Below are 11,025 nucleotides of genomic sequence, written 5' to 3'. Positions count from 1 at the left end.
TAAGAGTGGATGGAAATTTTTGGTATGGATGTTTGTGAGATGATGCATATGGCACATCAGTTGTTTCGTTTTATCTCAAAATTTCAAATTTGATGAATTTCAGGCCATTTATCTCATATATTTTAGCATTGGCCTATATCCGTGTCATACAAATGTCTCTATAACTTCACATCTTTGAGTACACTCTTCTGACATTGCTATATGTAAACAATAAGTCCCTGTTACCACTTTGAAGTACTTCTTTTCAGAATTATAAGGCCGCTATGTACAACTTTCCACATATATTTAGGTAGAGTTCTTTCAAAAAAATTACATGGAACAAACCACATCATAATGTTTTTGTACGAGTTACACCACTGTTTAAATCATTTGCCATTGCATTTACATACTACTCCCTCCGTCTAGAAATACTTGTCATCAAAATGAATAAAAGGGGATGTATCTAGATGTATTTTAGTTCTAAATACATCCCCTTTATCCATTTTGATGACAAGTATTTTCGGACAGAGGGAGTACTATATTTAACTCGAAAATAAATCATTCCCTTTCCACTAAAAAACACTTTTCGCTCCACTTTTCTAAATTTTTGCCGCATCCAATTAATTATCCGCCCTTGTTTTTTCAGCTGCGCACATTCTATCCCCATCTCCCTCCAATTTCTATCCCCATCTCCACTCCCTCTCCCCCACGACTGCATCCAGCGGCGAGATTTGAGGATCACGCTGCCGGCGCACCCTGCGGCACCAGCCGCGTAATCCTTCTCCAATGACGGCTGCTCACCCGCCCTCCCATCAAGCCCCGGCCGCTGCGCTTGCTCTCCACAAGGACCGGTCGCCACGCCTCGCCGGCCAAGATCGGATCCGCCAACCCGCGTCATTTAAGTCGCCAGCCTCTACAGGCAACATCATAGCCGCTCGCCTCATCGTCACCATCGCCCACTCCAGCGCCTTCCCCAGCTTCCTTTCTCACCTCGTGCCTTACCAAGATCTGTACATTGCCTCACCACCCCTCCATCACCCACTACTTGAGATTAGATGCTGATTTAGAAGTTTGGTTTCGTCCAGCGACCAACAAGATGCCAGCGTCTGGAGACAACAGGTTAGGGAGAGGCAACACGATGATGCAGTGAGGCTAGGGGATAGGTGAGAAACTTTGCAAGGAACCCCGCTGCAATACCATTAGATCTGGTCCCCTTCCAACTATTCGAGGGTATATTTCGCTGCTTCCTTATTTCTTCCATAATTTCCGGATGTAAGATTTCTGATCTGTAATTTGATTCTTCTAACCACCTATTTAAGATCTCCTTTTCCTAGTGGCAGTTCTTCTCAAAGGTATGGTTTAGGCGTATATGTTCCTCCCTGTCTCTAAATTTCTACAATGAATAATTTCAACTCACATTTCCCCTTTAAGCTTCAAGTTCATGTAGTCTCCAGAACATTTAATATGTAACTAGACTCTACGTTCAGAGTATTAACATTTAACAATGAAACTTTACTAGAAATTGCCTTTTATTAGTAGTTATGGACAATAAATTAATATTCTGCGATAAAAGTTAACAAGGTAAAGATATGTTGAGGGCTCCTATCATGGGCTAATACTGCTCAGCGAAACAAAAAAGGATTATGTTATTCTGTAATATTTTTTCTCCATGTGAACACTTGTCAGTATATTGTTTCTCTTCTTTGTTTTATTCCGTAAACGTAGGTGCATTAGTCGACTGCTTACTGTAGGTATCAGGTTGGGTTTGCAATATCAAGATAATCTTATCGGCCTTGCTATGTTGGTACAGTCTGAAGCTTGTTCGTTTTACTACTTGCTTCTCCACTTTCTATTTTCTTACAATGTAATACTGGATAATTCTTTAACTGGTTGTGTATGCCTAACATTTAAGCTCATCGTGTACTTCCTTTTCCCGTAACTTATATTTTTATTTGTTATATTTAGATTCAGGAAGCATCGTACAACAGCAGTGCGAGTACACAATTAGCTGTAGCTGCAGAAGAAGATGAGTAAGCACACAACCGATTCAAATAGTGTAGTTTACAGTACTAGTACTAGATGCTTATGGCACTTAGTTGTACATACGGTGATGAACTACCAAATTCATAGCATGTTTGAATCACTTCAGAGATGAGAAAACACACAGTTAATAAGAATAAGGTGGCCTACTATGGTAGGGTGATGACCTTTGGATATTACATCGTTCTGAGATTGTTCAATATGTTGAATGGATGAATGGATGTCACTCCTTACTAAAGAAATATTTTTGTGTTTTGCTCTGTGATTTTGTAGTACATTACTGATCTTTTTTTTGTGATGTGCTGATCTAAACTTCTGTAGTAACCAAAGCGTCAAACAACTATACTTATGCAACTAATTATGAAATTTCTTCAGCAGATCACTATAGTGCATTACCATCTTCTGCCCTAGTGCCCTCACTAGTCATTCAGATGCTACTTAAAACTATAAGTGGTAAACTAGTTAAAAGTGCAGCAGTGATCCATGTAAAATATTTTGACTGAAAATTTTTTATACAAGTTTGTGTCTTTTTGTTCTGCTAAACTAACTTACTGTTTTATTGACCCATCCGCATACCCGCAAATCTAGTTAATGCACTTAATTCATAATTCGATAGATTGTAAGTTTCTTACTGGTACTCTTATACCTTGTTATCTATATGTTTTTATCTCATTAAGGTGCAACACGCTGTTATGTTTCGTCAATTTATAGGCACCATGAGGATTTAGCCGCGAGACTTGAAGCACAAGAGAGAGAATTTGAAGAGATGCAAAGAAGAGCCAACAAGAGAAGAATGAAGCCCGGCAAAAGAAGCAACATGAGATGGATACCTTGATTGGATTTCTTTTAAGGGCTCAAGCAACCTAGCAAGCAAATCAGTCCAACCTGATGGTGCATGAAGGCCATCATTTTGTGAAAGAAAGATAGTTGTTTAATCATACATTGCAATCATCAGGACAACATATGTGGTCTTTTAGTTATCTAAATATTACTTTTCATCTTATCTATTCTCGTGTCAAACTTGAGTCTGTGATATTTTTTATTGCCATTTCTATTTAGAAGATGATTTGGCTGACAGATGGAATAAATGATACTATGATTTGTCTTTAATTCCAATTTATAATGCGATTTGGCTCTTAACTTATTCGTATAATGTGATGTGATGTGAATTAAATACTTTTTGTGATATGCATTTGAAATATAGCGGATTCGATAATTCATTGTGAATTATTTGAAATTTGATGATGTCGTCTTCATCAATAATGAAAGTAGTGGCGTTAGTAGTGGGAATATATGTGCGGGTGTTGATGCCCGGTCACTAAATATGGTATAATATGGCATATTTGCTCCTAACACGTGACATTAATTGTCCGTCATAGAAATAGCAACTTGTTGACGTTCTAGAAAACGTCACCGAAGGTCCCATATTTGGTGACATTATTTTGCGTGCGCCGTCACTAGGAGTAATCTATGACGAGGATTCTGTGACGATGCTTGTGACGTCCATAAAACGTCACCAAAAGGTAATTTGTGACGTTATTAGCAATTCGATGACATATTTTGGCTCGTCACAGTAGGCCTGATCACTTGTAGTGTTGGTATATTTATGAATTCCTTGTGGATATATTGTTCTTTCCTTGATTAACCATTTCTTGTGTGCACCCCTCTTTGTGGATTGATATCATTCATCTACCTAGAATCTTATACACTTGAGAAAGGTTACATCTTGAGTGGATATCCTTATTCTTTCACGACCATCTTTCTTTCCTTTGTGTTTCCTAGGTGGCTCAGTGAAAGGATTTTCTTGAGTGCGGACCTTTTATCTGTGCATCTTGTTGCACTCTTGTGTGGTGAAGATTGTTTTCCTCATGCTTGTCTTAACGAGGCTTTTGCCATCTTTTTGGTATCCCTCGTCTTGATGAGGCTTTCATCTTCTATCTTGTCCACGGGTTGTCACAAGCATAGGTTCCTTATATGCTTTAGTGAGCTTGTGAACCCATTTGCTAGTTGTGTGTGGGAATGACAGGCCTTGCACCGTGTATCTCATTCTTTCAAGACTATATTGATGCTTAATGCTCATCTGCACATTAGTATTCTCAAGTGCATTGCCTTGACTCACACACATCGGTTTTGGTTGAGCCTTTTCTTAAGTTTCCTCTTTTAAATGTTGCTCAACCATGTGTTTGTTGCAAGTGGTAGGCCTTGTTTCCTATATGCTCTCTTGCACTTGTTGTAAGTTTCTATTGATTCTGGGGAGCTATGATCCTATTTTGTGCACTTCGTATTCAAATACAACTTCTTATTTGTGCACAAATCATGGGGAGCTTCTCTAGTTTCTTTAGAACACTCCTTTGCGCATATCATAATATCCTTCATTCATGCGGCTCATAGGATCTTTGGTCTAGTTGGTTCAATTGAGATCCTTTGATTGCTTGCTTCAATTGGTATCTTTTGATTGCTTGATTGCTTGTGTATTTGTTTGTTATGTCCTAGTGGCATATCATTCTTTAGCAATCTTTGTACCTCAATATAGTTTGTGTTCCTCCAAGTATTTAACTTTGGATATGTGTATGGCATGCCACTCTCTTGTTGAAAATACCCAATTTTTGGAGGAACACTTTTTATATTGGCCTTCTAAGCTTTTCGCCCATTTTGGCAATCGATGCCAATGGGGGAGAAGTTTCAGAGAGTTTTGTGGAGAACTTTAGAGAGTTATCTCCTCTTGCTTTGGTTTTGTTCCTTAGCATTTTCATCTCATATGCATGCACTATTGGTTTTTGCATTGCATGGTGATGCATAATTCCTTATATAAACTCTCTTGAAAGTGATTGTCATCAATTACCAAAATGGGGGAGATTGAAAGGACATGCGGTGCCCCCATGTGTGGTTTTGGTAATTGATGACATTCTCTATGGACTAATGGTTGCATTGAGTTATATTTGAAGGATATGTCCATAGGCATTTATTGATGTCCATGTGTTAGTTTCAAGGAGTTTATGTGTTGACCAAGGTGCTATTAAGGAATTATGTAAAGATTGCTCATGTGAGTGTTGAGCTTGTAAGGAATTATGCAAAGATTGCCCATGTGAGTGTTGAGCTTATTGCAAGCATGTCTTGAAGAAGAAGATTGTGTGATCATTCATGTTTACCTTCAAGACATGATCCAAATGAAGAGAGTTGGAAAGATTCAAGGTTGATCAAGACTAGGTCAATAGTGAATCAAGTTGATCAACTCACAAAGCGTAGAAGATATACTGGGAGGTATCAAGTGATCCCATGGTATGGTAAGCGTTGTCCATTAAGCTTTGTGTACTAACCCATGGTCTATGTGAGAGTTCTATGTGGGGTTAGGTATGTGCCCATGAGATAGCATAAAGAGGAATATATCATACAACCTGTCACATCCCTAGTTCTGGTATGACCTAGACCAGCTAGTCAATTGTGCATCATGTTTAAATTCTATTTAAATTTGAAATGGGGATTTGTGAAACCCTCAGAATCATTTCTGGAAATAACCCAGATAAAAATTGCTCCAAAAGGTCCAAGAAAATGTTCATGTAGCTCTCTGAAAATATTGGTTAGAGGTAAAATTCAAACAAATATTTTTAGGAGCTCATAACTATTTATTTTGGCCATTTGGAATTAATGCAATAATCAATTGCTTGGATATATATATGATATATATATAATATATGTCCAAAATTTATGCCAGTAGTTGAGGAGCTCTGGAATAATACCACTAGCCCCTGCAAAAATTGGCATAAGAAAATAAAATGGTTTAGTATTTTTATTAAACCAAACAAATGTCAGAAAAATAGAAAAGAAAAACAAAAATGGAAAAACCTACCTGGACCTTACCTGCGGCCAGCTCCTGTGCTGGCCCAGCACTGTGCGGCCTGGCCCGGCCCAACTGGCCAAGCCAGTCATCCTCCTCCTTGCCAAGAGGAGGCGAAGGAGGGCATGGCGAGCACGCGCGTGCACTCCACGCTCCTGCCTGGCTGGCCCCCCTTCCCCTCGGTGCTGTCCACCCCAGAGAGATCCACCGAGCCCCCTGGCCTCTCCTCACTCTCTCCCGAGCTCTCTCCTCTCCTCTGCTCGTCTTCTCTCCCGCGCCCAAACTTCCCCGCAGCACGTCGCCGTGAGCCACCGCGACCATCGCCACCGCCCCATTCCTTGCTGCTGTCCAGGAGCACCGCCACCCTCGACTACGCCTCCTCGTTGAGCTGGACGACGCCAGGAGCACTTCAGCGTCACCACCGCCGTCATCCCCTTCGTCGGAGCCGTGGATCGCCGCCGCTAAATTCCTCCCCGAGCTCACCGACGACGCCTTCAAGTTCGCTGTGAGCTCCCCTTCCCCCTCCCCCTAGCCCCGTAGCTCGAGCGCCCCCTAGCCCTGTCGGCCACCTTGGCCGAGAGCTCGGCTCCGCCGTTCATGCCGTCGTCGTGGCCACAGCTACCACAGCTCGGAACCGAGCTCACCGCTGTTCTCAGTGCCCTCCCGCGCGTCGTTTGCACCCAACTGCAGCCCCCCTAGTGCCCCGTAGCACCGAACCCACCGTTCCCGTAGGTCCGGCCGCCGCGGATGACCTTGCTGCGGTCGTCTCCGGCCACCCCTCCTCCTCCTACCTACCCCACTAGATGCGGGAGAGCACGGGCTACGCCCCGGTGCTCCCAGCCGCCGCCCCGGTGCCCTGCAGCGTGGACGCCGCCGCGTCCAGAGGTCGCCGCCGACGACCCTAGCCGGCCTGACGTGCGGGCCCGGCCTAACAGGTGATTAGCATAAGGCTAATCACCGTTTAACTAATCCCTGGCACTGACAGTGGGCCCAGGCGCCCTAATCCTTTAATTAGATTAGTTTAATAACCCCCTGTTAACTAACCGGTCACTGACGTGTGGACCCCACATGTCAGATTTGACCTGGTCAGCTCCATTGACCTGCTGACGCAGGCATGACGCAATGCTGACGCAGTTATTCATTTTCTGGTTTAAAATTAAATCAGGAAATTCCAGAATATATTCAAAACTTCAAAAATTCATAGAAATTCCACCGTAGCTCAGATTGAAATAATTTATATATGAAAAATTATCAGAAAAATTCAATCTATCCATCTATACCCGTTTCATGCATGTCTAACCAACTTATACTTGCTGTATAGGTGAAAACGTATAACTGGCATTTATAAAGATTTATTTTAGAGTTGCATTTGAACCTTTGGTTCAAATGGACCTCTTCCAAATAGAATGCTAAATGCATTAGCTCAACGCACATCACATACTCATGCCATGATAATGCATCATATTGTTGCATATGCTTGTGTTTGATTATCGACATCGTTCCTTCTCGATAGGTCCTGTTCCGGAGACCCTTCTAGAGTACATGTCTGAGGAGTAGTGCCTTCCTTTTTGATCTACCAGGCAAGCAAACCCCCTTGTTAATTCCGATACAATCCTACTCTCTCGGTCCTGCTCTCAATTATTGCATTAGGACAACAGTGATTCAACTGCTACTTTATGCTGCGGTAGTTGAACCCATTCCTCTACATGACCTGTCATTGCCACAGTAAATAGTTAAAACCCACTAGCATGTGTAGGAGTTGGTTGAGCCATGTTGTGTTCTTGCCATGCCATGCCTGCTATTGCTTAGAGTTGTGTTAGGTCTGTTTCATCAGGAATGAATTGGAGTGGTACGATATGTTCTGGTGCTGAGAGTTAAGCGTGTGAACACGATTTGGTAAAGGTAGCAGTGAGAGGCCATGTAGGAGTACATGGTGGGTTGTCTCACTGGAACCGTCCTTAAGCACTGAGTTCCGTGTATGTTGTCCAATGACTGGCTACTACCACACGTTGGTATGCTTAAGTGCCCCTCTCGACTTATTAGCCAACTTGATCTCTGTCTAGGAGTCGCAAATAGTTTCTGGTGTTTGTAGGTAGTGTTAGTAGTCTACCAAGTGGCACTCGGCCAGGTGGGCTTGGGACAGACTAGACACAAGTGGCATGGTGTACCAAGCATAGATCCATCCGGTGAGGTAGGCTTGGGAACCCTGCACATATCGTTTGGGGCTGTGAGCGACACCCCGGCCGGATCTCCTTGTGGATGGAACCCGAATAGGCGATAAACTTGGACTAGAGTCTTGTGTGGTTAGTCAGGTCATGGCCGACACCCTCGCTAGGCTTCCGTTTGAAGGTTGCCGAGATACATGACGTGTACATGGTGATAAGTGGTGAGAGCGTGTGTGAAGAAGTACACCCCTGCAGGGTTATCAATATCTATTCGAATAGCCATGTCCTCGGTTATGGACTTCTTGGATGCTTACGTGGTACATAGACAACTTAAAGTGGATACTCTAAAATGCTCAAGACAAGTGTGAGTGCTATGGATGGCCTTCTCGTAACGAGACAAGGATGAATCCATAGTAGTGTATTTGATGTGGTGTTTAGTGGACTCGTGTGCGCTGCCTCACCTCAAAGAAGTTTCTCATTGTCGTAGAACATGATAGCCACTGAGTCAAAGCTGGCTTGCTGCAACTAAACCCCACATTACCTTCTTGATACAAATGCATGTATGATAGGATCTGATGTAAGTCTTGCTGAGTACCTTTGTACTCACGTGTGCTTTATTTATGTTTTGCAGGTGAGACATCTGTCTCACTAGTAGTACCGCTTGGACTTCGACGAGTAGCTTGTTACCTCAACTACGATCTTGTACCCTTGGGAGGGACTTGTAGATAGTCAGGCTTCTTAGCCGTTTTCTTTTGTAGTTGTCTGTACTCAGACATGTAATGCTTCCGTTGCTTGTATGCTCTGAATGATGGGTCATGTGACCCCTGTTTGTATTTAATGCTATGTGGCTCTTCTGGGCCTTTAGCTATATGAGTTGTGTTATGTTGTGATGCCATGTTGTTCAGCACATACTTGCATGTTATGCATACATGTGACGTGTATTGCTATGTGTGGGATCCGACAATCTAGTTGTTTATCCTTGGCAGCCTCTCATATGGGGAAATGTAGTCTAGTGCTTCCTTGGGCCATAGTAGTCCGCTACAGCCCGGTTCACCGGAGTCCTGCTAGCTGAGCACTACTGCTCAGGACACTTGACTGGCCGGCATGTGTTTCACTTCGTTCCTGTGTCTGTCCCTTCGGGGAAATGTCATGTGGTGACATCCGGAGTCCTGCCTAGCCTGCTACAGCCCGGGTTCCCCGGAGTCCTGTTAGCCCAGTGCTACAACCCGGATTCACACGCTGCTGACCGACATGCTCGATGTGAATCAGGTATGCCTGTCCCCATAGGTTAGTGCCTCTTTGGGTTCATGACTAACCATGCCGGCCCGGGTTCTCTGTCATATGGATGCTAGCGACATAATCATATACGTGAGCCAAAAGGCGCAAACGGTCCCGGGCCAGGGTAAGGAGACACCCGTGGAAATACCGTGTGTGAGGCCACAAAGTGATGTGAGGTGTTACCGGCTAGATTGATGTGACTTGGGATCGGGGTCCCGACAGCTTTGGTATCAGAGCCTGACTGCCTGTAGGATTTACAAGCCAACCTGGTCGAAGTTGAGTCTAGAAACTCTTTAGTTATTTAAGGGAATTGATTGTGGAAGGGAACATAAGGCTCTTTTTACTCCTTTCACCTCTTGGCCTTCTGATCTGAGTCATCCTATCTTTCCTACGGGGTTAAGGAACTAGGCTTCCTCTTCTGTCTATCAGGATCACGTGTTACTACTCCGTAGTCCCATAGGATTGGTTGATCAGAGTCATATTCCAGTTTTCAAGTACTTCCGGTGTAGTCTGCTTAGTAATATCTCAGAACCCTGAGTGATGATGTTGAGTTTGGTGCTACCCCGTCCTTGCAGAATGTTTCATTTTGAGCATTCTACTGCCGTTATGCTGCCGGAATTGTCCCAGGAGTTCAAGAGATAGTATTTTCCTCGTACTATATTCTACATCCTTATGATGATGCTGAATCCATCCTTATTTCCTTGGTTTCGTTCTCCAGGATGTTGTCGGTTAACCGAAATTCTGTTGCTCGTAGCCGGAACCACGGAGATGGTAGGGATGAGGATCCTCCCGATCAGTCTTCGTTGGCAAAGTTCATGTTAGAAGTTGAGATGAACAAGCGTGAGACCAACCGCTTGTTAGTACGTATCGAGGAGAACACCGCACCCAGTGCAAGGAGTCAGCGACCATTTATGATTTCATTGGTCTGAAACCACCTACCTTCCATCATTCCATCGAACCACTCGATGCAGATGACTGGCTTCGTAGTATCACTCACAAGTTGCGTTCTGCGAACGTAGATGAAAGTGACAAGGTCACCTATGCTACATATCACCTGGAAGGTCCTGCTAGTCTTTGGTGGCAGAACTATGAGGCTATGCTTCCAGCTGGCCAGATAACCACCTGGAGAGATTTCACTGAGGCCTTTCGCGAGCATCACATTCCTCAGGCTCTCATTGACCGCAAGAGAGAAGAGTTCTGTAGTTTCACCCAGAGTAAGATGGCTGTTGATGCTTACAGTAGAGAGTTTGAGAACCTTGCCCGCTATGCTACAGAAGAAGTGTCCATAGACGCCAAGAAGCAGGCTAGGTTCTGGGAGGGTCTCAACCCCAAGTTGCGTCGTGATCTCCACTTGCACCATTGCAATACATTCCAGGCTCTTGTGAATAAGGCCATTAATGCAGAGACAGCTCAACTCACTTACCAGGAGTCTCGTAAGCACACCCGTGATTTGGGTTCTTCCTCCAGTTCTAGTTCTCAGAAGCACCGGATTTGGGTTCCGAACTCCGCTCTTCCACCCGGTTATACACCAAGGCCTTCTTGTGTGGCACCTCATCCAGTTCAACCGTATGCTACACCCATGCCTATTGGTAGACCACTTGTCAATGCGGGTCCTTGTCCTACCTCCAAGAATTGTTACAAGTGCGGAGAGCCAGGCCACATTGCCCGTATTTGCACTCAGACCCGTGTTGCTCCACCCCAGCCCGAGAAGTCTGTTGGCCGTGGTAG

General features: G+C 43.9%; 1 long non-coding RNA gene across 2 annotated transcripts; it reads left to right on the top strand.

The window, feature by feature from the left end:
• The first annotated feature begins 641 nt into the window (after nucleotides 1-641).
• On the top strand, nucleotides 642-3,022 carry LOC125515345. Of its 2 annotated transcripts, XR_007286970.1 has the most exons (3): nucleotides 642-1,209; nucleotides 1,945-2,009; nucleotides 2,731-3,022. It is a non-coding gene; the product is annotated as an uncharacterized LOC125515345 (long non-coding RNA). The 2 variants fall into 2 exon arrangements; XR_007286969.1 differs by having other exon boundaries at nucleotides 642-2,009.
• Nucleotides 3,023-11,025: the final 8,003 nt, after the last annotated feature.

The sequence above is a fragment of the Triticum urartu genome, chromosome 6 (assembly GCF_003073215.2).
Source record: "Triticum urartu cultivar G1812 chromosome 6, Tu2.1, whole genome shotgun sequence".
In the NCBI taxonomy this organism is placed as follows: Eukaryota; Viridiplantae; Streptophyta; class Magnoliopsida; order Poales; family Poaceae; genus Triticum; species Triticum urartu.
Note: the sequence above shows the minus strand (reverse complement) of the source record. Positions and strands in the feature narration are given on the sequence as shown.